General features: G+C 34.2%; 1 protein-coding gene and 1 non-coding gene across 2 annotated transcripts in view; one reads left to right on the plus strand and one right to left on the minus strand.

Annotated features, from left to right (window-relative positions):
• Positions 1–19,216: 19,216 nt before the first annotated feature.
• On the minus strand, positions 19,217–19,288 carry TRNAP-UGG (transfer RNA proline (anticodon UGG)). The gene has a single exon. It is a non-coding gene; the product is annotated as a tRNA-Pro (tRNA).
• A 527-nt stretch (positions 19,289–19,815) lies between these two features.
• Positions 19,816–22,816, plus strand: part of Oatp30B (Organic anion transporting polypeptide 30B) — a 58,068-nt gene continuing 55,067 nt past the window's right edge. Inside the window, exon 1 of the mRNA XM_028322375.1 lies at positions 19,816–20,141. The gene's annotated coding sequence lies outside the window, so the exon portion shown is untranslated. The remainder of the gene's footprint in view (positions 20,142–22,816) is intronic.

Genomic DNA, 22,816 nt, shown 5'->3' on the forward strand with positions numbered 1-22,816 from the left:
GTTTATTATTTAATAAAAAAAAATAACACTTCTAATATTGTGTGGCTGGCATACATTTAGTATGGAGGCTGAAAACATTGATTTTTCGGATAGATTCACTTAATTCTGTAAACTATTACTAATACCGTTTGAAAGAACTCGTGAAGCACTTTCAGGATCATTAACCAGTTTTTCGATATCTTGTCTAGTTTAGAAATAATAGAGTGAGATCACTTATCGTTTCCACCCTGTATAAATAACTAGGGCTGAGTTGCACCACCAAACTTTGACCGTAACTATAACCGATAACCGGTGGTTTTGGTATGGAGTTTGACAGATTTTTGATGTGTGTTACAGTCAAAGTAAGACGGTATAACCCAGCGTAAGATGCCAAAAGATGATGTGTCACGTCCACACCTAATACCAGTAAGCACGTCATTATTAGGCAATATTGGAATGCTGTCTACGACAGATGTAGAGATGGATCGCAATGATTACTCATACAGATTCTCTCAATTTATTTTGAACCTTATCCAAAACAGTATAAAGGTTTTTATATTATTTGCTTATTAACAAAGGTACAATTTTCAATCCAAAAAACCTTCAAAAATACCAAAGGTTAGTTCCTAGAACAGTTAAGTGCAACCTTAAATTATGCGGTTTCACTATTTTGTAGAGTTACGCAGGCAAATGAAGATTCTATCGCGGCCTACCTCATGTTTCTCTACATTATAATAGATGGCGCTACATGTTCTTTATCTACGTACCTACAAGGTGTGGGTAGTTCTTGAGATAAGAAAGTCAGTGTCATCAAATCAAACTTCGTATGAAGAAGCTAGAAAATAATGACTTGATTGTTAACTAATTATTAAGGTCTCTACTTACTATATTGTTACTGCTGCTGTACTATATCAGCTATACTGGAATACCAATGTTGCTTTTAATTTTGGTGAATAAAAGTACGGAACTCTGCGAAGCACAAAATTAAATGATACTTGATCTTTTATAANTGTTATAATGCCACTATACCACCTTTTTGTAATTATGCGTATAGATACCGGAAGGCAATATAATGGGCCAAGTGCTTGCGATAAAAATTATATCATTGAATTTTGAAGTTTATAATAAATAAATCGTAGCATCAAAATTATCTCGTTTAATTTCAAACTTATTGAACTATTTATGAATGGTTCAGTGGCAATCGATTATACTTATAATTATCATAGCAAAAACTTAGCATGTTGAGTGTGAAAAAAGATTTAACTAGGTACTTGTCCAATTTAACCGGTCTTGATTTACAGTAACCTAGATAAACTGTTATGACCTAATAGTAATAATAAATAGACGGAATTGACATAATCGTCTAATTGTTCGCTCTATTCCGCAATCTTCGAACTAGTTTCTTTCCTTTCCAATAAAAAAAAAATTTTACTCACATCGTTTCCTAATAATAAATAACGCACAAGTTATATTTCTATCATTAAGCCTTATAAATAATAAATAAAATCAATGCAATTCGTAGATGCACGTTGTTACATAAAAATTACTAATAGAAGTTTATTTTCAACCGACTTCAAAAAAGGAGGAGGTTCTCAATTCGACCCGTATGTTTTTTTTTCTATGTTTGTTACGCGATAACACCGCCAATTATGAACCAATTTGAACAAATCTTTTTTCGGCGTATAGGAAATACCTCAAGGGTGGTCCCATTTAAATTTAATAATAAAAAAACAACCCCCAAGGGTGGAAACTTGGGGATGAACTTTTTTATACGCAATATCTCCGCCGATTATGAACCAATTTGAACGATAATTTTTTTGTTGAATAGGTATTATCAAAAGGGTGGTTTCATGCGAATTTGAAGAAAAACTGGTCATGGTAGGTACAACTCCTTAATGCTTAGGAGTTGGAGGATAATTCTTTAAATATTATAAGTACAAATAGACCAACAGTTGTATTCTTTCATGTTTTTAAGGTGGGCTGACGGTTTAAGGTCTTTTTAGGTTTCCTATATTTGTGGTTAGTCCTATCGTAATATGCTGGGAGGTACCCCCCGTCCTCCTCGACACAACTTCCCATCTCTACGTTTCTTCACTCTATCCGAGAAAATCCTAAGGGTAAAAATAGAATATAAGAAGCCTTACAACTCACTCATCGCATTTGTAACGTCCGGCAATGCGCTCTCCAAAAGTGTCAATTATCAAGAACAGCACCTGCAAGAAGTGAACAAAAAACCATCAAGGTGCTTTAATGACTGTGACCACGAGAAACATCAGTTTATAATAAAAGTAACCGTTTCATTCTTGCTAATTGTGTTTGCAACCTGCAATACTTTCACAGATCTATGATGGTCTCTACTTATCTACTTAGATAGAAAAAACCTTGTAAAACCCCTATTTTTTACATTCCGCTCGAAGGAATATTCATAAACCCCTCAATGCAGCAGAGGTGAAGAGGCATTACGTTAGATTTGGAATGTCTGATATAATTTTTCAATTTGCATGTCTGAAAACAGCTCTATAGAAAATAATCTCATAGACAAGAAAGTGTACTTTAACTCTATAAACGTAATCTCGACATACGAATGTACGAGAACACTATTGCGATAAAAATGTACGATTCGCCATACTTCGAATACTTACGCGACAAAAGCTCGACAAGGTGGACTGACGACATCGTAAAGGTAGCAGGGAAGCGCTGGATGCCTCGCATTAGGGGAGGCCTATGTTCAGCAGTGGACGTCCTATGGCTGAAATGATGATGATGATGATGAAAAGCTCGACATAATTCTCCAACGACACTGAAGAATTATAACATGCAGGTGACTAAATTCAGATAATGTGATTTTAATAATTGAAAATTGGAAATAAGGGTCAGGGTCTTATTTATTTTTAATGATTTCTGTTTTCTTTTTATTCGCATTTTTAATATCGACAATAGGTGCCTGAGTTGACAGATTTTAAGTAGGTAAATAATTTTATTTCTAGTGAGGTTAGTCGTCATATAGGTACCTATGTATGTATATACTGGGCAGTCGAAAGCACATCATCTTTGTTAAATCGCTTCTATAACGACTAAATAAGACGCTACAGATGTATTAACCTTGAACTCTACATAATAACTATTCGATTAATTGGATCAAAGGTGTTAAAAAGGCTCGTTTATCCAAACGTATAAATAATACACGATCTAATTAACACATTTCGAAACAAATATTTGACATTTGAGAATAAGTATTCATCAAGGTTACCTATCTATTTCCGAAGATATAGTTAGATTTCGTAACAAAGTAAAGGACGCAGATAGATCGATATGATTCAGTGATATTTTATATGCCCATAAAATTTGCCCGTTTTGTAGCTATTGAATAACTTCCATATTTATTTTCAAGTTTCGCATATTTCAATAATACAGCCAATATCTACAAATATTTAATAATAGAACTAAGGAATCCGTAGTATCATTTATAAAACCTGTTTTACCTAACCGTCTGTATATAACTAACAGTATTTGATAACGAATGATTCTACAAGATTTAAAACACAATCTTTCCTTAGTACTTTGAAGTCTAGTGATGGGCCGACTATGGTCTTTGCCGACTAACCGACTAGCCGACTAATCGGTTTTCAAATTGCCGATTAGTCGGCCGACTAATCGGCAATGCAATTCTAAAGAGATAAATATAACTTCTTAAGAAATGAGATTTCTTTAATATGAGAAAAAATAAAAAGCAACATTACAATCACCTAACAGTACAGTCATAATTTTCGACGGCGGAGGTGACAATATGATCGCCTCCTGCTGGGCTAGGATGCGCACCGTGAATTATCATTCTTACTTACCTATCGGTATCAAAATGTATGGGAAAAATGGCCCACTGATTTCTCTCCACCCTCCACGGTGATGATCAGCGAGCTGGGGGCGTGGGGGTACCCCGCCTGAATAGCACGGACTACCACCACCGTCGGATAGGCAGGGCTCGCCATACAGGTGGGCAATTGGCGGGACGGACTGTGATAGTTGATGGCTTTGTCCGGATTCCCATAGTTCTTCACACTATTCCTCATCCTTCCGATGAGAGGAGCCCCACATAATCTACTACTTTACCATGGGATTGGTATGCAATTCCATGCATTTTTTCCCCAAAATAAAAGTGTCATAATAATTTTATATGGACATTGGACAAATTACATAAACTTTACACGTTTTTGATGATTTTCTGGTTATTTTAACTAATCTTAACTTTGTATGAATTTAGACTGATTACCAAAATTTTAAATCAGGTGAAACCACTTTTTAATGTTTTTTGCAGTTAAAAGTGGTTTAAATAAACGCCCTTGTTCTACCTCATAATTATCTTGGTGATTATCAGTTTATTTCATTCGGCAAAATACGCCGATTATAATCACTTGATTCTTTAAACAAATAGATCCGTTCGGGGCCTGTCAAGCCGTGTTAGACTTCTATGGCTTGTTTAATTGACTCCAGGGCTGTGACCTCAGGTGTCACAAACACACGGTGGAAAAAGATTGGCCTTTTAGATACTTTGTAAATAAGCGTAAGTTGAGCCTGTACTTGTTGTTATGGCAAATTATTTAAACCAAGTTACATTGCAACGATGTTTTTATGTGTAAGGAAAGACACCTACCATGATAGTGTACTGTATTTTTTTTTGTCAACAGCAACAGGTATCTCAAATACTTATTTATTTTTTGTCGAATGAAAATTAAAATCAATATAACTTAGTAGAAGCAAGCCAATAATTTTAGACATCGTTTTGTTACTAAGCTCAGCTCACAACCAGGTAGGTACTTCTACATTTTATAGGGAATAAAACACATCATATTAGGACTATTAATTCATTTATTTAAAACAAAACAACTACCTATACACCTAATTAAAGAGAAGATCTTATTTGTTATAAATATTATAACAATAATTGACACCCTCTCAGGTAACAGACATTTCTCTCTGACATAACATTGAGTGTATGGCATTAGTAGGCATCCTTAATGAGTAAACGCTTATCGAAGTGCTAGTGGGATACTTTAAAGCTACTGTATATTACATTTCCTCAAAAGTGGCACCTCAATAAGGCTATAAAAATGTACACTTATATTAATATTTCCCTGACGTTGTTTCTTCTGGAAACTTGCAAATCAGGGCATGGGCTTAGCCGGAAAATCTGAAAAGAAGAAAAGAAAATCAGTAAACTATTCGCTAAATCCGTTTGCATGACTTTTGGTAGGTTTTTAACGAGCTATCGACAAGTTAAACAAAGAGCGATTGCCATTTATTTACAAATTAATAGACCGAGAGGAATCCGCATTCCTTACATAGGTTTGGGTTTGCCCCAGCGACGTATCAATATCTATAGCCAGGTGTTGTAACTAAACTGGATTTTAATGAATTCTAATTTACAAGTTTTTCGTGTATTCAACATTATTTATTTGCATGGCGTGATTTTTATCAATAGTAACGTAAAAAAGGTTAGAAAACAAAAACATACCCTTTTGAATCACCAGCTTCAATTTTTCTTTACATTAACCTTATCAAAAATAATTTCCCTTATCCAAAAATTATTTACCTCTAATATTTCATGTTTAACACCAATAAACCTTTTCGCTTCATAGTTGATGTAAAAATTACTACACATACATTTATGTGTTTCCATATATGCAAAACTAAGTGCAACCCCATGCGACAACGAAGCCCATTCCATGAGTGAACTATAAAATTACGTAAATTATATCCTTACACAATATAATTTATTCAGATAATATGATATTCAGTGACTACAACCTCTCAAAAATACCTCTTATGTCAAATTCCTACTGAATTATTAGAAGGGACATAATAAAAGTACCCTCAGTTTTCAGCTGCCTGAAATCCTGAGGTAAATAAATTATTACAATCTTATTGTTTACTTAAGATTGACGTCTAAATACCTAGATTTGGCTGTTCTTAACAGGGTTTTGGAAAATATACAAAATATTGAAATACTGTGAAAATTCTAAATTAATTAATCATTTTGTCCCAAGTCTCGAGTAATTGATGTAACAATATCTGAAAAGATTCTAGAACATAAATGACGGTAGACTTGTTACTTTATCTTGACAAAATATCTTGATCACCCTCGATTAAAATATATCTGAAACTTTAATTGTTTCAGGGATTATGCCATGCAAGTTCCAAAACATGTTAAAGGTGTCAAACTACCAGTAAGTACTACTAGTAGGACATGATTATTAACCATGCTTTTCATGCAAACCACTACCTTCTCTCTTTTACCGACCAAGGTTACTTTTCCATTTTCATGTGATTTAGAAATTAAGGTGTGATTAAAGTCGTAGTTGCGATAGTCGACACAAAGGAAACCGGCATCCACCTAAGTGATACCTAACGGACCGCAGAACACATCCTTGAACCAGGCCACTAAATCGGAGGATCATGCTAAGTCGGCTTAGGATAGTGCTAAGGAATCATTGTGCTTGCCTATAGGAATGAGAAAACACCAATAACAATACCAAATGTACACTTTAAACACAGCCGAAACCTAAACTCACCAATGTACTACTTCCACTGTCCATGACGGAGCATGGCTGTAAGTAATTAAACAAGGGGTTAATTTGTTAGCTATGTACAAATACATTAAATACAAGTATTAAAATAAGCCACAAGTTAAAAATTAGTAGCGTTATAAGGATAACAAAGATATTGTCATTATTAATGACGTACACAGCATGACGAAACCTGATCAACAGTCAATGCTCTTTTACGTCATTGTAGGTACATAACAGTATTATAGCTGTTTAATATTAATTAAGTAGGTATTAAACATTTAAATTGAGCTCGTGCAAGTATTCTATTAATGGCAAAATTACAATATCTATTGTCTGTGCCACTGGACTTTAGCAATCTATCAAGTTCAAGCTAATAAGATGTCATTGAAACCAAATGCATAAACGTATTTTTGATTGCTAAACGACATAATGTTGATACAGAACTTTATTTTGATAGTAGGTATTTATCATAATCTTTTTTTTTACAAAATAGAGATTTGCGGTCTATACCCTAGGTTTACACCTACTGAAAACCAGCTCAATATTATGCAAAATTGTGTTGGATCAACCAGCATTCCCGAATGTTGATGGAGTAGATTACACTAATTATTATCGCCTAAAATATACCTACGTTGTTATGGAAGCTAAATACCAATTTGGTAAATGCTTATTATCTCGTATGCATTTTAGATGAACGTACACAACTATTGGCAAAACAGTTTAGCAGTAAATTCAAATTTATTTCCTAACTAAACGGACAAGCCAATACAGACGACCTCAGTTGAAATATGTGATGAGAAATTAACAATATTTTATTTGTCAAATCACCGCGACTAACAAATATTGCTGCCATTATAGTGATTCATCGTTTCTCAATCAATCTCTCGCCTGAAGGGTATTCTACACTCTTCGAATACAACCTTTATACTGTGACCTTACATTATGTAATATTGTAACTATTAAGTACCAATGTCGAAACATTATTAGCACGTGAGACGTCAACTGTTATTGTTTATCTAGTTTGCACAACATATTTCTCATTGCCAAATCTACCAAATAATGCAGTTTTCCTTACAATTGATTCCAAATAGAATTTTCTTCATAAATCATTGGGGATATTTAAATATTGCATGCATGGTTGCACAATTTTATAGTTATCAAAACATTGCTTTGAAGGCCATAATTGCTAGATCAAGTTTCGTTATGACTGCCAATTTGGTTAGGATGGGGAGTTTTATGTGTTAGTAGTATTAGTAGGTACCCATAGGAGTTAACAACGCGAACTGGTGGAGGGGGTACTGACTTTTTCTTCAGGGCGAATGCTCCCACTCCAAGGGCGCCGATTTTCGCCGCCTTCAGGCCCACCGCTCCTGCAAACAGCAATGGATAGAGTCAATCTTGTGTTTGTTACATTAAAGATATCGATCAAAAGACGTAATTATATGTATACTGAATTATTTCTCAATCTTTTGATGAGTCCATTATTAAATTTAATTCTAGAGTAGGTGCCTAGTTTGATTTGGAATTGCTCATTCATTTCATTTTCATCGGATTTTATGATTGACTAATATGAATAAATTAAAGAATATACAAATGTAATTAGTTTATTAATTCTTGAAATAAATAAGATTTATGTAAGTAATTATAATTAAGACAGTCTCTAGAAAATTATTACTGTACAATACCTGAAGCTTGAACTAGATTAAATAAGATAAATCAACAGATCCGTCGGCAAAATTTTCCATGATTGCCACGTCCTATTCAAATATTTATTGTGACTCAGCGGTAAGTATAGATAGGTATCTTATTTACACAATGATAGATCTCTCTCATAGATACTTACTAATATAAACCACTGGTAAGTATTACTTGACTTAATTTATTTATCATAATTTTCAAGCGAAATATTAAGTAGGTACTAAGTACGTCAAATTATAATTTATGTGATTTGTAATTCAGTAAAAACCACAAGAAAGAACTCCAGAAAATCTACCTCTTTTCCTATATCAGTGCAGTCGTTATTAAGTTATTATTGAACCTTTGATCGAATCCAGAAAAAATGGGATTACGTTATCAGACGAGGTAGGCCACCTGAGAATTGGACTGAGAAAAACATTTTTCATAAGACTTACTTACTCTTCTCTGAAAAAACTTGATGTAAATTTCTTTATTAGATATTTTTGGATCTTTTATATTTTAGGAGTATAAATAATTGTACAATTGTGTAACAAACTTAAATAAACAAGTGCCAATTTTACTTCAGATAAAAGGTTATCTAGCAATTTAAAGTTTGTTTTAGTCACGATTAAAGTCACGCTATTTTCTGACCTTGCAAAGCCATTAATCAAAACAGCATTAGTACTTTGGGTTAATAAATCGTCAATTTGTATCTGTGTTAAGGATGCAGGAGCTAAACGCTTCGAACAATTTTATTGTGCTCAAAATGTGGAAAAGACGAGCTCCGTTGGAAACACAAACAATATTTGAATACACACAATAGGTTTCCCACAGCTACGCAGAGCCGCAAAGATGTGCAAACTATCAAATAGTCAAGTATCGCTATAGAAATCTGTATTTTTACCTACTATCGGTAAAATGTACCTTAAGTACTTGATTTTTTCAAACAAATCACAACCCTCTTCATCTAATCAGATCACACATGCTGATTGTTAATTAAATTATTTACAAGGCACTTCACCGTTTTGATAACCTTACATTCAATTATCAATGTCAGACTGAGGATGCTCAGAAACTCCAGAACTATAATTATTTCATAAATTTAGGTATTAATTTGTCTATCTCGTATCTTAATAGTGTATTCACCGGTGGGTTTCAGTGCCAAAGCGATTACCTAATGACTACAAATTCATCCGATACAATCGAGTCGGTACATCACTAACAGACAATTTGCATGCTTCACAATCCGTTGGTACACGTAAGTTGCTACTAGTAATACACTACTTATGATATAGAGACTGGTATTGCACGTATTGTATACGTAACCTATCGTAAATATTCGAAATTGCCAATTTGCTAGTAAAACCCCAATTTCCCACGGACATTGGGACGAGTTCCAACTTTATACAGTTGGTAATTATTTCTACATGCCATCGGTGTTATTAAAGAGCAATTCAGAAACATAATTAATTTATATCGGGCATATGTGTGAAACTACCTTTACAGTTTATTATCGATTAAATATGGCTTCATTTCGAGGAATAATTTAAGTAGTTACTTAATTAGTTCTGAAATAAATAAAAAAAAAAATGACACAACGACAGCCTGGATACGATACCTACTCGTATATCTGGAGAGGCAATTAGTAAAGCCAGCCAAAACTAGAAATGTGATAATGCTAAACTGTACAGGAGAGAGATTTATCTAATAACATTACCTACAAAATGTTAAAGAAATATAAAAAAAAAACGGATATTTTCCTTACATCCGTTCTAAAGTTGAATCAAGTGAGTTTTTGTGAATTTGTAGAGTCTACATAGGTATTTGCAGTTGTCATTAGTGCTTGGCAGATGGGTAAGTAAGGTTCAGTGATATCATATCAAATAGTCTGCACATCTTTGTTTTCCGACCATCATATGAATGGCATTGCTGCATTGACACGATTAGCTCAATATAACTGACATAATAGAGTTGCCTTGACTTCTTCTTGGGCAATAGTACTTATTTTCAAGAGCATGACGCATTCACGTTCCTGTTGGACCTTTGACTCCAGAGACAATTATACGTCGAGAAGGTCTGCAGTGTCCTCTGAGTGGTAACTCTGACTTTAATGACCGTCAATATAAACAGCAACAAACTTCTCTCCGAGCGCAGGGCACCCTTATGCTCATGGTGGACCTCTGATTTGGGAGACAGTTCTTCGGCGGTGACATCCTCAGCTTCCTCCTGGAAGTAGGTACATCATCGTATCTCATCATTCTACGTACCTAGGAGCAGTTTCTTCTTAAGCAACAGCAAACTTCTCTTCGAGCGCAGGGCACCTTCCTGGTGGACCTCTGACTCGGGAGACAGTTCTTCGGCGGGAACTTCCACATTCTCCTCCGGGTAGTACGAATACTGCGTGTGCGCCACCGCGGCGGCCACGACGCATAGCAGAACAACGACGGTCATTGAGTGCATTGTTGTGGCTGTTGATAGAAAAAAACTGTTAATAATTCATTTGTAATAGTTAAAGAAAGTTTTTAAACGGAAACTCAAAATCAAGAACCAAAGAGTAAACGTAGAAAAATGGTGGCTGCATTTTCTCAACGAATTAAGGACTAAGTGTATTAACTGTATCTAAAGAAAAAAAGAGCCATCTCAAATGTTCAACTAACTAAATCGCGTCACATCAAGCGATTCTTTTATTTCATACCTAAGAGAGGGCAACTCTACACGGACTATGTTATTTAGTAAGGCTAAGTTGCACCATCTTACTTTGACTTTAACAAACGTCAAAGATCTGTCATACAAAATGCACCGGTTATTGTTATAGTTACTGTTAAAATAAGATGGTGCAATCCAGCCTTAGTATTAAATTGTTGGACATACATATTTCTGATCTCTACAAATTCGTTTTCCATTGAATATCGTGATAGTTTATTGTTATGTACTTTGTATGTATTATGTTACGTAGGTACGGGACAGGAGATGAATGCGAGTTTTTTTAAAAGGGTCTATTCTGTCCTAGTGCACCTCATTAATAGTGTTTTTTTTTAAGTTACGAAATCAACTTTCTTTATAATATGTGATTTAATAAAGGAAGTTGTTATGTCTAATTAATTTAATTGTTTATTTACAAACGCAATTGCACTTTTAATAAAAAGAACAACATGTTTTTTCACGTTAATCGTATAGCAAAATAATGTATGGTACCTAAGCTTTAATTGTTTATGTATGTGTAGCAAACGCAAAATTAAATTGCACTTTTAATAAAAAAGAACAACATGTTTTTGCACGTTAATCGTAGCAAAATAATTTATGGTAATACCTAAGGCATAAGAAACCCGGAAACCTTAAAAGGCACTTGTTGAAAAAGTTATTATTAAAAGATCACATACTAAAAACGAGTCAGACAACCTGTCAATTGTGAAGTGATATTATTATAACGTCGCTAAAATCGAGGCTATACAGTGTATCAGCGTTCTTGTATGTTAATTAGTGATATATGTATAGAGTGAGTTATCATCTTTAGGCTGCGTAGTAGCCTTTAAGAGGTCACCGGCCTTCTGTGTCATCTGTAAAACTATTATAGTGGGAATACCTATTTCACCATCCGTTTTAACTCTCATTGCGACGACCAAACTTTACTAGAACGACTGTTTACATAGTTGAGGAGCGATCAAGCGAATAACGACGCTATAGAGATGTGACCATTTACTCTTTAACTAACTCGAATAAGTCAATAGTATGGCTTAATATACTTAGAACTAATGTGACGAAAACTTGTGATGCAGTTGAGCAAATATACTCGAAAATCATGTCAAGTTTGATTAACAATACCTTTCGGTATCAACGAAGCAAGGTATTTAGTTTAGTTAAGTAAAGAAAGATCACTATTTGTAATAGAACGCCAGACGTACCCATTTACTTACCGTTACCCGTGTACTTAAAGCACACAATAGGTAGAAAAATAATTGACAAGAGTTTTCTATGATTGCTCCAATTACGCGGCCTACTTAATACTAAATTATTACTAAAGCTCCTTTTTCAAAGGTTATAAAAGTAGGTTGTTGGAAAGTTATTAAAACATCATCATCATAAAAATTCTCAATTATTTTAACTTCTAACAGAAAAGATGACAAATGTCCAAACTGTCTATCAATGTTAACGCTACATTGTCGACTCCGGAAACAAAGAAAATCACAAAAAATTTGAATTTGAAACTTGAAAATCTTGTTACTAAAATGCTAGTAAAAACTAACTCACGTCATCATGGATAACATTGAATGGTTTTTAAATATAGGTAATAATTATATTATCATTCTGAAAGTTCAGGAGGAAATAGTTAATATTTTTCATAAAGCACATAATCCAAACAAAACAAGTAACATTTGCCTCTTAATTCTATACTTTTAATAAACCTATTTAAGGCAAATGTTACTTATTTTGTTTGGATTATGTGCTTTATGAATGTTGCTGTTTCCATAATAAATAAAATATTTTTCATTTCCTACCAAAAACCTTAACTTTCCCGACTAACTGCACACCAAATGTAAACAGAAAGCTGCAAATTCGAAGGTAAATACAATGTAGGTAGCGCATCAGTACCTATAAGCAAATCTCATTTTAAAAGCTATAAACATTTAGAGAAATATTTCGAAATAAATTTTCAATAAAAAGAATCCTGCAACTTTCAAGGAAGCGTTGCTACGGAAATTGAGACATTTCTATTTGGTTTTCGTTCAACATTTCCCAGCTATCTCCTTCGCGATCCGGTTGCGGCTGGCGAGGGGAAAACACGCTCCTCTATCTATTGAGCTAGGTATGAATAAAAAAACCTGCACTACGTAGTGCCAGAAATATTAGATATTCGGCACTGAGTGCGCCACAGTTTATGTATTATTCATGGCAGAGATAGCTATTACCAGCGCTAAAACGAGTCCATGTCATAACAAAACAAGCTATACAAGTTAATCGGCTAAACATAACAAAACGGCATAATTACACTACTCGTACCTAATTGACTGAATGCAATCATCAGTTTGCGTCACCGTAGGGGTGTTTTTTCTAGGAAAAGTAACTTGCTATCCCAAATTATGGGTAAATGACATCTATAAATCCACCTTTTTTATGTGGTTATAAGATTGCCCACTAAACTTGTATTTTGAAATTAAAATTTTGTTTAGGAAGAAAATTATTATTAAATTATCAAATTTTCCAATGAAAATCATCTAGCTGAAAATGTTATCCAATAGGAATTGTTAATTATTCAACTGTCAAATTACTGCTATCAATGTGTTTTAATTATTCACGCATCCTTAAACTGAAGCACCCGCGATGTAAACACGATCACGATTTTCGTTTACCATAGTTAAATACCTTTTATTTTGGTTACGAGAACACAACACAACACTGCAGCGGTCACTAACTCACAGATCACAATGACTTGATGCCGAATTCTTTTATAGACTGCAAAAGCGAAGCTTCAAGGGGAGGGCGGACACTGCACTGTGCACATCTACCTGAGCATTGGGTACGTCGGACACGCATCGCGTTTTCCCTTGAACCACGAAACCTAGGCTTGTTAGTCAGCCGGCGTCGCGTGCATACTATCCATCAAATTACGCGAATACTCATGAAAATTAAACAAACAGGAATTTTCCCATTTCTCGTACCCGCCACTGCAACTCTTGCACCTGTGCGGGATCTACAGCTTGACCGCCAATAAAACCCAACCAAGTTAAATTTATGATAGCCCCTGGGCAAAGTTAAACTGTCATTGGACCCGCGCCGAAATTAATCAAAGAAAATAGCAGAAGCTCAGAGCTAAGAACCGACTTCCTTCTAGTGGAAATAAATCAAAGTACTTCTGCATTTTAGTATGGAAGGAGTATTGTACAAGTTACGTTTATTGAAATTCTTATTCGTGTGTGGTCTTTTTATGTCAATTCTTATGTCAAAATCCTTGGGGGAGGCCTTTATCCAGCAGTGGACATATTTCAGCTGAAACGACGACGATGACTTATTCGTGTAAGTACATATTGACAACCAAAATAGAGTCAGTTTACGAGCTTATGTGTAAACATCTCTCAAAGAAGTGTTAACGCTTTTTCTGACTGAAATAAGTTCCACGAATTCCAATAAGGCATCACAAGGCGTGTTATTTACTGGTAAACTCACATTATTATTATTTACATAGGTTTAGGGCAGATTATAACTTAAAATCTGAAATAAATATTTCGATTTAACATCTAGATAGATCCTAGGGCAGTCCCATCTCATTTAATTATGAAGTTTTGATTGTTTGGAAAGTACTTCCACCTGTAAGTCACCTGCATCGATAGTAGATATTTCCTAATAAAATAGTAGGTAACTGAAATAGCTGTATAGTTAACTAGTTATCTAATAGCCCAGTTATATTATCAAGAAATGTCCGTTTGTGATATTCGTTATACTTAAACAAATTAAAAGGAATTAAGTACATAGAACAAATACAATACAATAGTACAATATTTCGCTTGAAGCAAAATTGTACTTTGAACTTTGAAGCGGCCCAAAAACGAAAGGTAACTTGTGGAATAAATACTACAGCTATAGATAGAGAGATAAAACAAATATTTATGCAAAATGGAAAAACCTTTATTAAATTACTGTATTTATTGGTGCGATATGTGATTCTCATCAAAGGGTATAAATATGAACCAGCTAGGTACAAGGTCGCATACGAAAGTATGTTTTATTTACACCAATCCCATTAATGCATTATTTATTTAACCATTAATGGTGGCGATGCTAAGTTAATCATTTCCGTGTTCGCCCTATGGGTATCTGACGCATCTCCAATATGGTACACCATAGGTCAAAAACAACCTTATCGATTCATTATACTTGTTAACTCGTACCAAGGTATATCCGTAATAATGATGATTACAATGCTTATTATCAGTTCCGATCTCGGAAATTTATTTGGAGAGGTCGCACAATAAACCATCGACATTTTTTTCGGATTGGACACGTAATTTTTTATCCAAAATTGAGGACACCAAGGTTTTCAATAATTAACTTCGCCTGACAGCTATAAATTTCAGTGCAATTATGAACTGATACAACATGTTTAAGCTACGCAATATCATCTTGAATATCGTTGGGCAGGTTGATGTATGTACATTTCACGAACGTCTTAACAATGCTAGGAGGTGTTGGTTTCATCATCACTGCCCACTTTGTCACAAAAACTAATTAAAATGTATGTAGTCGTTCAGAATACAGGTCAAAATTTAACCTGTCTGTTTCCTTTAGAGTTCCATTGCCTATGAATTATTATTTCATCCTCTTGTTGATTGCTCTCTCTGATTAGGTATGTTAACTAATAGGCACTTGCAAAAAAGCTAGTTAGGTATTTAATTTGTAAACACCATGAAACTGATTAGAAATAGGCACTGCTAGTGTTAGACTTGTTGATGAATATTTATTGTAGACCAATGGAATATTTTTTGAAAACTAGTTTAAAAAAATATTCCAACTTACCTAGTCTAAAAATAAATCGTATGTTTACTTGATCCAAACAGTTGAACATTTATTCAAATTAGTGTGCGAAGTTCCTGACGTAGTGATTACGACATTTTTATTATATAATTTTTTTTAATTTTTGTAAAAGTTTACGAGTAATAAGTTTGTAGAGACCTCGTACGCACTATTCATCAAAAAGTCTGACCTCTTGCTGTTTGTCAAGCGATTCGACCAACTAAAGTAGCAGACGAAACCTATTTCGCAACTCTAAAGTCGCGCCCATATGTGCCGAATGAATAGAGACGAACCACAAAGTTTCAAAGTTCATGATACGTAGCACTTAAAATGTTTGCCATGGATCTTTACCTGGTAAGCCAAGGTGATCTTGGAGTTTCGGCGATTCTGCAATCGCTGGATCTGCATCCAGCGAGCGTTGCATAACACTATAACTTATTCGCATAAATAAGTCAAATTTGATATTAAACTGAAGAATACACAAGGTGAAATAAAATCAATAAATGTTCCACGTCTTATGTCTGTGATAAATATACTCGTATAATCGGATAGTTCACTATCGCAAAAAGTAGAGCTAACCCTTTACTTAGTTCATAATTTCAGCTGTAAAGGTTTGCCCTCCATTTCGATTTCCTACCCTTTTTATGGAAGGGAAACGTTATCAACACAGAATATCCCTTTTGGTTCACTAGTTCGCTTAAAATCTTCCCTTGTTCCTTGTAACGCGCTCGCGATTATCTGTAGCACCTAAGTACATACACTCTCCACCTAAACGCTTTGTGTAGATATCGATTCAACTCCTTAAACTTAGTAGCACCTTTCATTACTGGTAAAAGGCGAAGAATTTTACATTCATTCATAAATAAATAACAAAGACTTCAATATAAATTTGTTAAATTAGTAGATTACAATTATGCTATTTGTTAGAAAAATTAGATCATACATAGAATATGAATTGCTTAATTAACTTTAATTGGGTATAATTAAATAGTCGATCGTTACATCAATCATAATTATAAATTAAAATAATATTAAAACTGAAATAACTTTTAAAAAAAATAAAACCGACTTCAAATGCGTGAACACAAAAAAAACTAAAAATATTGCGTATAAATAAGTACATCCCCAATTTTCCACCCTTGGGGGTGAAATATTTTCTTCAAAATCGCATGAAACCACCCTTTTGATAATACCTATTCAACAAAAAAATAATCGTTCAAATTGATTTATAATCGGCGGAGATATTGCGTTTAAAAAAGTTCATCCCCAATTTTCCACCCTTGGGGGTTGTTTTTTCTATTATTAAATTTCAATGGGACCACCCTTGAGGTATTACCTATTTGATTTGTTCAAATCGGTTTGTTCAAATCGGTTCATAATTGGCGGAGTTATCGCGTAACAAACATAGAAAAAAAATACGGGTCGAATTGAGAACCTCCTCCTTTTTTGAAGTCGGTTGAAAACTACAGCTGATGACAGGTTTGTCTTTATTAGACAGTAATGAAGTAGATATGTTACGAAGCGCGTAATAACCGCCTTGGTCGAGCTTGTCTGCGCATGCATGCCTCATTTGAACCAAAGTTGCCACGCCACGTGCTTTCATGCTACGAGCCACTCTATCATTTCTTCATTTACAACAATATGTACCTATATTATGCTGTAGAGCAGCGTTTCATACTTAGAGGACAATGGCTGTGCGGGTGCGATTCTCGTCGTCAGATAATTCTCTATCCAACAAAAGATGCTGCAACCCTCTCTACTAAACAATCCCCAGTCAATAAAAGTGATTTTCTCCAAAATGCCTTGTCTCTACAATTAAGTTCGGAAGGGCTTCGTCGGACTGTTAAAAATATAAAAGTAGTATGTGAGTAAGTACAAAAAGATTAAATAATTTAACCTCAATCATCTTTACTTATCGTAATGATATGGAGAATATGAAGATGATTAAAAAAGAGTATTTCTCGAGCCTTCTCAACATCGAGGACAGATTGCTTGGCCATGAACTCTACCTAACCTAGAGCTTATTTATCGAAAGCCGTATTGAGATTTTATAACGGTTTACGTATTCTACGAGACATTTTGTAAACTGGATAGGGTACTTATTATCCGACGTTTGATCGATGTCCTAATTTTAAAGCCGTCATATGCGCCTAATTTGGCTCAATCGTACCAACAAGCAAAGATTTAGACCGTAAAAAAATTATAATAGCTATTTTGAAGCTAATACTCGTACTTACTGTAAATATTATACCAACGAACATAATAGACCGTTACCGAATAAAAATAGACTTAAGCCTTAACTAACGTTATTTACAAGGCAGCTTAATTACAAGTTTGATCGTCAATTTTTATTAGAATAACCATTTTATTGCACAATATTCGCGGCTGAGTGATTAACATGTTCGAGTAACGCAAGTGGCTTCCTTGTTTGATCGCAGTTTCATGTACGATGCGCTCATGTAATTTGTAATTACGTCAAATTGCGTGGCCGAAGTGACATAAGGCATTACATTTTATTGCCTGACCAGCGCGTGCGGATCCGCAAGGACTGCAAATAAGCCCTAACTCGTTTGTCTTACATATCAATGCGATATTCTCACAAAAAATGTCGCAGCTTGACAGAGATGTACCAGCGACACGTGCGAGTGCATGACATACATAGCTTTTGGTTTGTGCCTAAAGAAATTATGTACTTATCTAAATGCTACTCGGGAATCTCTTATTTAGGTAACTATGTGATTTCAGTAAAAAAGCATGCGTGAGCAGCCATAATCATCCATACAGCGATAGCCGACTATTCAGCAAAATATGTAGGTACTTACCTACACTTATTTTCCAGAGAACACTCGTAGTTTTGTTTTACTTACGAACGAAAATCGTTTCTTTTCATCAGACTTTGTAACAGAGCAGACATCCTATTGTTTTGCATTTAATAAATATTCTCAGCAAGTTGGCTGTTAAAAAATTATTTCACACATTTCAAATAACTTTTTAAGGACTCTGCCATGTCAACCGTGCGGGGCCATACCAATTCCATATAATTATCAAGAAACAAATAATAGAACAAGAGGTAAGATAGCCAGTTCCTCCATGGTTGAGGATTCCGGGTGAAGCTCACTTCCACCTTCAGCCTGATCGTAACTTACCATCAGGTGAGATACCAGGCCAAGAGCTTCCTGGTTGTGGATAAAAAATAGGTTCTCATACTTACTGGGTCATTCCATCATAGATAAAGAATTTGAAACTTTCACATTTGAAATTGTAATAGTAATATGTAGACCTGTAGTAATAATATTATTATTCCAAACAAAACCTTAAGTCATTAATTATTACCTATCTGACTTTAAGCATAATCCTAGCCACATCGAGGGTACCTACACGTACACACTCACCAGTGAGAGCACTGAGCAGTGATCAGTGATCACAGTGCTATATCAATACCATAAAGCATCTACAGGAAAAAAATATCTAAAAAAAATATACAAAAAAGAGGGCCCCTCCGGGATTTGAACCCGGGACCTCCTGCACCCAAAGCAGGAATCATACCCCTAGACCAAGAGGCCGCTTGTAGGTGTATGTGAAAATAAATGTCGATTTTTAATTCTAATATAATTAGATAACGAAAACTATTAAAATAGTAAAAAAAAAATTTAGTAATTCCAGCAACTGCCTAGTATTTTTTTAACGAAATATTTTAGACGACTAAGATGTCCTTAAGAAAATAAAGCTATTTATGTCCAAAGAAAATAAAGCTATTTATGTTTAAAATTTAACTTATATGAATTATGTTCATATTTTTAGACAGAGATGTCTCAATTTTTATAAAACTTAAAAAAATGTACTAACGAAACTAGTGCTATCTATACATATTTTGCTAAACTAAAGCAAACATGGAAGCTGAAAGCCCCATAGGGGTTATTTTAAGCAATGTTGTATAGTAGTAGTACTAGATGTCGCTGTAACAAGTAAGTAGCGCCATCTTTGAATAATTATAAAAACATGCTACTTTAAAAATCATATTGTAGATGTCGCTAGCAACAAAATCAGCTGTTTGCTTCAATGATGTTTTGCTTTTCGTTCGCAATTCGTTGATAACTTCATGCCTTTCATTCACACAGACAGAAATCAGCCAGCCAGTGAGATTTTCGTGTTCGCCTTTGTGAGTTGTGCGTCGATTCATTACGAAACATTGAATCTGTTGACAAATTCATAATCCAGTGAAAGCCTAAATTAATTTTCTTACCGTTCTAAAAGTGTGATCTTACATAACATAAAGGTTTTGCTAAGTGTCTAAATATCTTGTGTGTTCGTCGTTCAGCTGACTTCTCCTTTCACAACACAAAGGATAAACGGGATACTTCCTTCACTGTTTTCTGTACGGATTATCAAGCACACATCCTCAGTATAGTGCAAAACGTAAGTAGATCTTAAAATGTTTTCATATGTTTTCTAGTCATTACATTTTTGGGATTGTAAGTATTCATCCTCCACGTAAAAACCACCAGTATTGATTTGCAATCAAAGGTAAGTTGTAAATTCATCCCTATTAACCATAACTGATGTTTAAATTACATTCTTTTATCCTTAAATTAACATAAACCAAACTGATAACATTTGCATGGTATTAGTGCATTTCCATCTATTATATTTTAAGGTTATTGCAGTTATAGCAAGTGTTTATTTTACTTGTCAAATCACCACATAATTTACATTTTCTAATGCTGCATCAGCTTGAGCAAAGTCTGATACTAGGTTAGAATAATAAAGAATCATCTGCCTAGAAGCTTATTTGATTGGTAACTTTGTTTATGTAACTCTCATAACCAAAATTATGAAACCTACTTTTGAGGGCAGTGGGTAGTATTAATTTGGTGTGTATGGTGTTACATTTGATAACTGTATCACAACTGTTCACATCTACCTTTAAAGTACCCACTTATTACTGTGTTCATGGTTTCTTTTCCAACAGAATGTAGATACCTACCCTTCTGGTATTTTTGATTCACTTCTCTCAGATCTCTACTATATCTACCTAGGTATAGTGGATGGCCTGTTAGAGCAAATGAATCACTTTTGAAGTGTGTTCTTCAGATGGGTAAGTACTCAAATAACAATGACATGAGTTTATGGATAGACTTATATTTTTAGTTAGCTCATGAATTATTCTTTAAACATATAATATGTATCAGTATGTTGTAACACAGGCTAACACTGTCTCTTTTCCATTTATCAAAAAAACCTGAAATTGTTGTAGGAAAACCTATACTTGGGCTCTAAGTAGTTGTTCATGGATGCTGTTCTACTTGAAGTAAAAAGTATTATTGATTATACCAGTTATAAATGTATAGGTCTTGTTCTAGTGACATAAAAACAGAATCTAGACGCCCATAAGATTAAAATTGACAACAAATGAGAAGCTGATACTTGAAGAGTTAAAAAGAACAAAGATTTTTTAGTAATAATTTATTTAAATATTCCTGTTTACAATCATCTCTTAATATACATAAAGAGCTTGATACAGTAACATAAATTACCTGATCTGATCAAAACAGAGCATTAAAAGTAATGTCAAACGAAGAGTTGTGTATGGAATAGGTGGATACTTTGATTTTAAATATTATCGCAATAGTTACGGGAAAACCATTTAATTTAAATAGTTTTCCTTAATCCCGTTAATGACTGTAATAAGGTGTAACAAGCCCCATTATTAGTCAGATAAAAATTATTACATTTTAAACTAATTAATTGATTAAGGCCTGATTTTTCAATAGCCGGATAACTTTTAACTGAAGAATAAGTTTGGCATATTGACAGTTACAGTATGGGAAATATGTCAAAATGACAAATTATTCTTCAGTTAAAAGTTATCTGACGATTGAAAAATCAGCCCTAAAATGAATTATACATGTTTATAATTTGTGATCTTATCACTAGAATGTAATTTCTATCAAGTAACCTGAGAGGATTTCCTACCTACATTTTTTTAGTAGATTTGGCCACTTTCCAGACATGAAATTGGAAAAGTCTGTCTTCTATCTCTGACCTTGCACAACTGAAACAATTTTTGTTATACTGTAGAGGTGCAATGAGTGACCAGAGGGAATTACTAAGCAAAGCTTTTTTTCTGGCTTGTTGAAAAAGTTTTATTTTGTTCAAAATGGACCAACATTTTCTTAAAAGAGTGCATTTTCCGACTTCTTTTATTTGGTAGACCTTATGCATTTTTTCCTCTCTTTCTATCTCTAATTAATTACCTCTGTAATAAACCACCTTTTGGCCCAGTCAGGTAAAAAAACTGCAGTTTCTGTTCAAAAATTTGACTTTATCATTCATCAACTTTATCTTTTCAACCCTGCTTTTGATTTAAAATATTTACTTTAATCTTGTTTATGTTTATTACTATCAAGTAACTAATTAAGGTTCATCTTGAGTGTTAGATAAGAAGTATTTACATGTTTATTTCCAAATTAACAAANTTAACAAAAATCCGAGATAATTATGTTAAACCTTTACTATGATATATTGGCACTTAGAACCGGCCACTCTACCTTCGCCGACCCGTAGATACTTAGCCAAGGGCGCTTTAGTGCGCAAACCGGCCCAGCAATAGATGCTTTTACTTTCAAAACTAAATCTTACATGGATTGGATATGCTTATCTTTACTGACGCCACTTGCTATGATTTATTAAGTTATCCTTTTCGAACTTTTATTTGATTATCCCTCAAAGGTTTCGCTCGATGTTTATTAATTCGTTTTACTATTAAACCATTATTTTATCTATCGGGCTAACTTTGCTTAGTGAAGGCCGATTGTAAACTCTTTGCTCCAAAAATGATTTCCCTTTTGAGTAAGGAATGGAATCCTTGACTTGTCATAGTGGTACATTTACCCTAATTGTACAGATTCACCTTCACATAATTCACACGCAAATCTTAGCACGGTTACAGTACATTGACTAAGGTATATTTGCAACGTCTACAAAGCAAGAGCATTGTGGGTCAGTTGTCTATGCGCTTCCGTGTCGCGTCGAGTGTCGGCTCAGAAATGTGCACTTGTTGCCAACTATTGGTGCCGGGTGCCGTTCTTGAT

The sequence above is a fragment of the Ostrinia furnacalis genome, unplaced genomic scaffold (genome assembly GCF_004193835.3).
Source record: "Ostrinia furnacalis isolate ACB-3 unplaced genomic scaffold, ASM419383v2 OfSCF7642, whole genome shotgun sequence".
Taxonomy (NCBI): domain Eukaryota; kingdom Metazoa; phylum Arthropoda; class Insecta; order Lepidoptera; family Crambidae; genus Ostrinia; species Ostrinia furnacalis.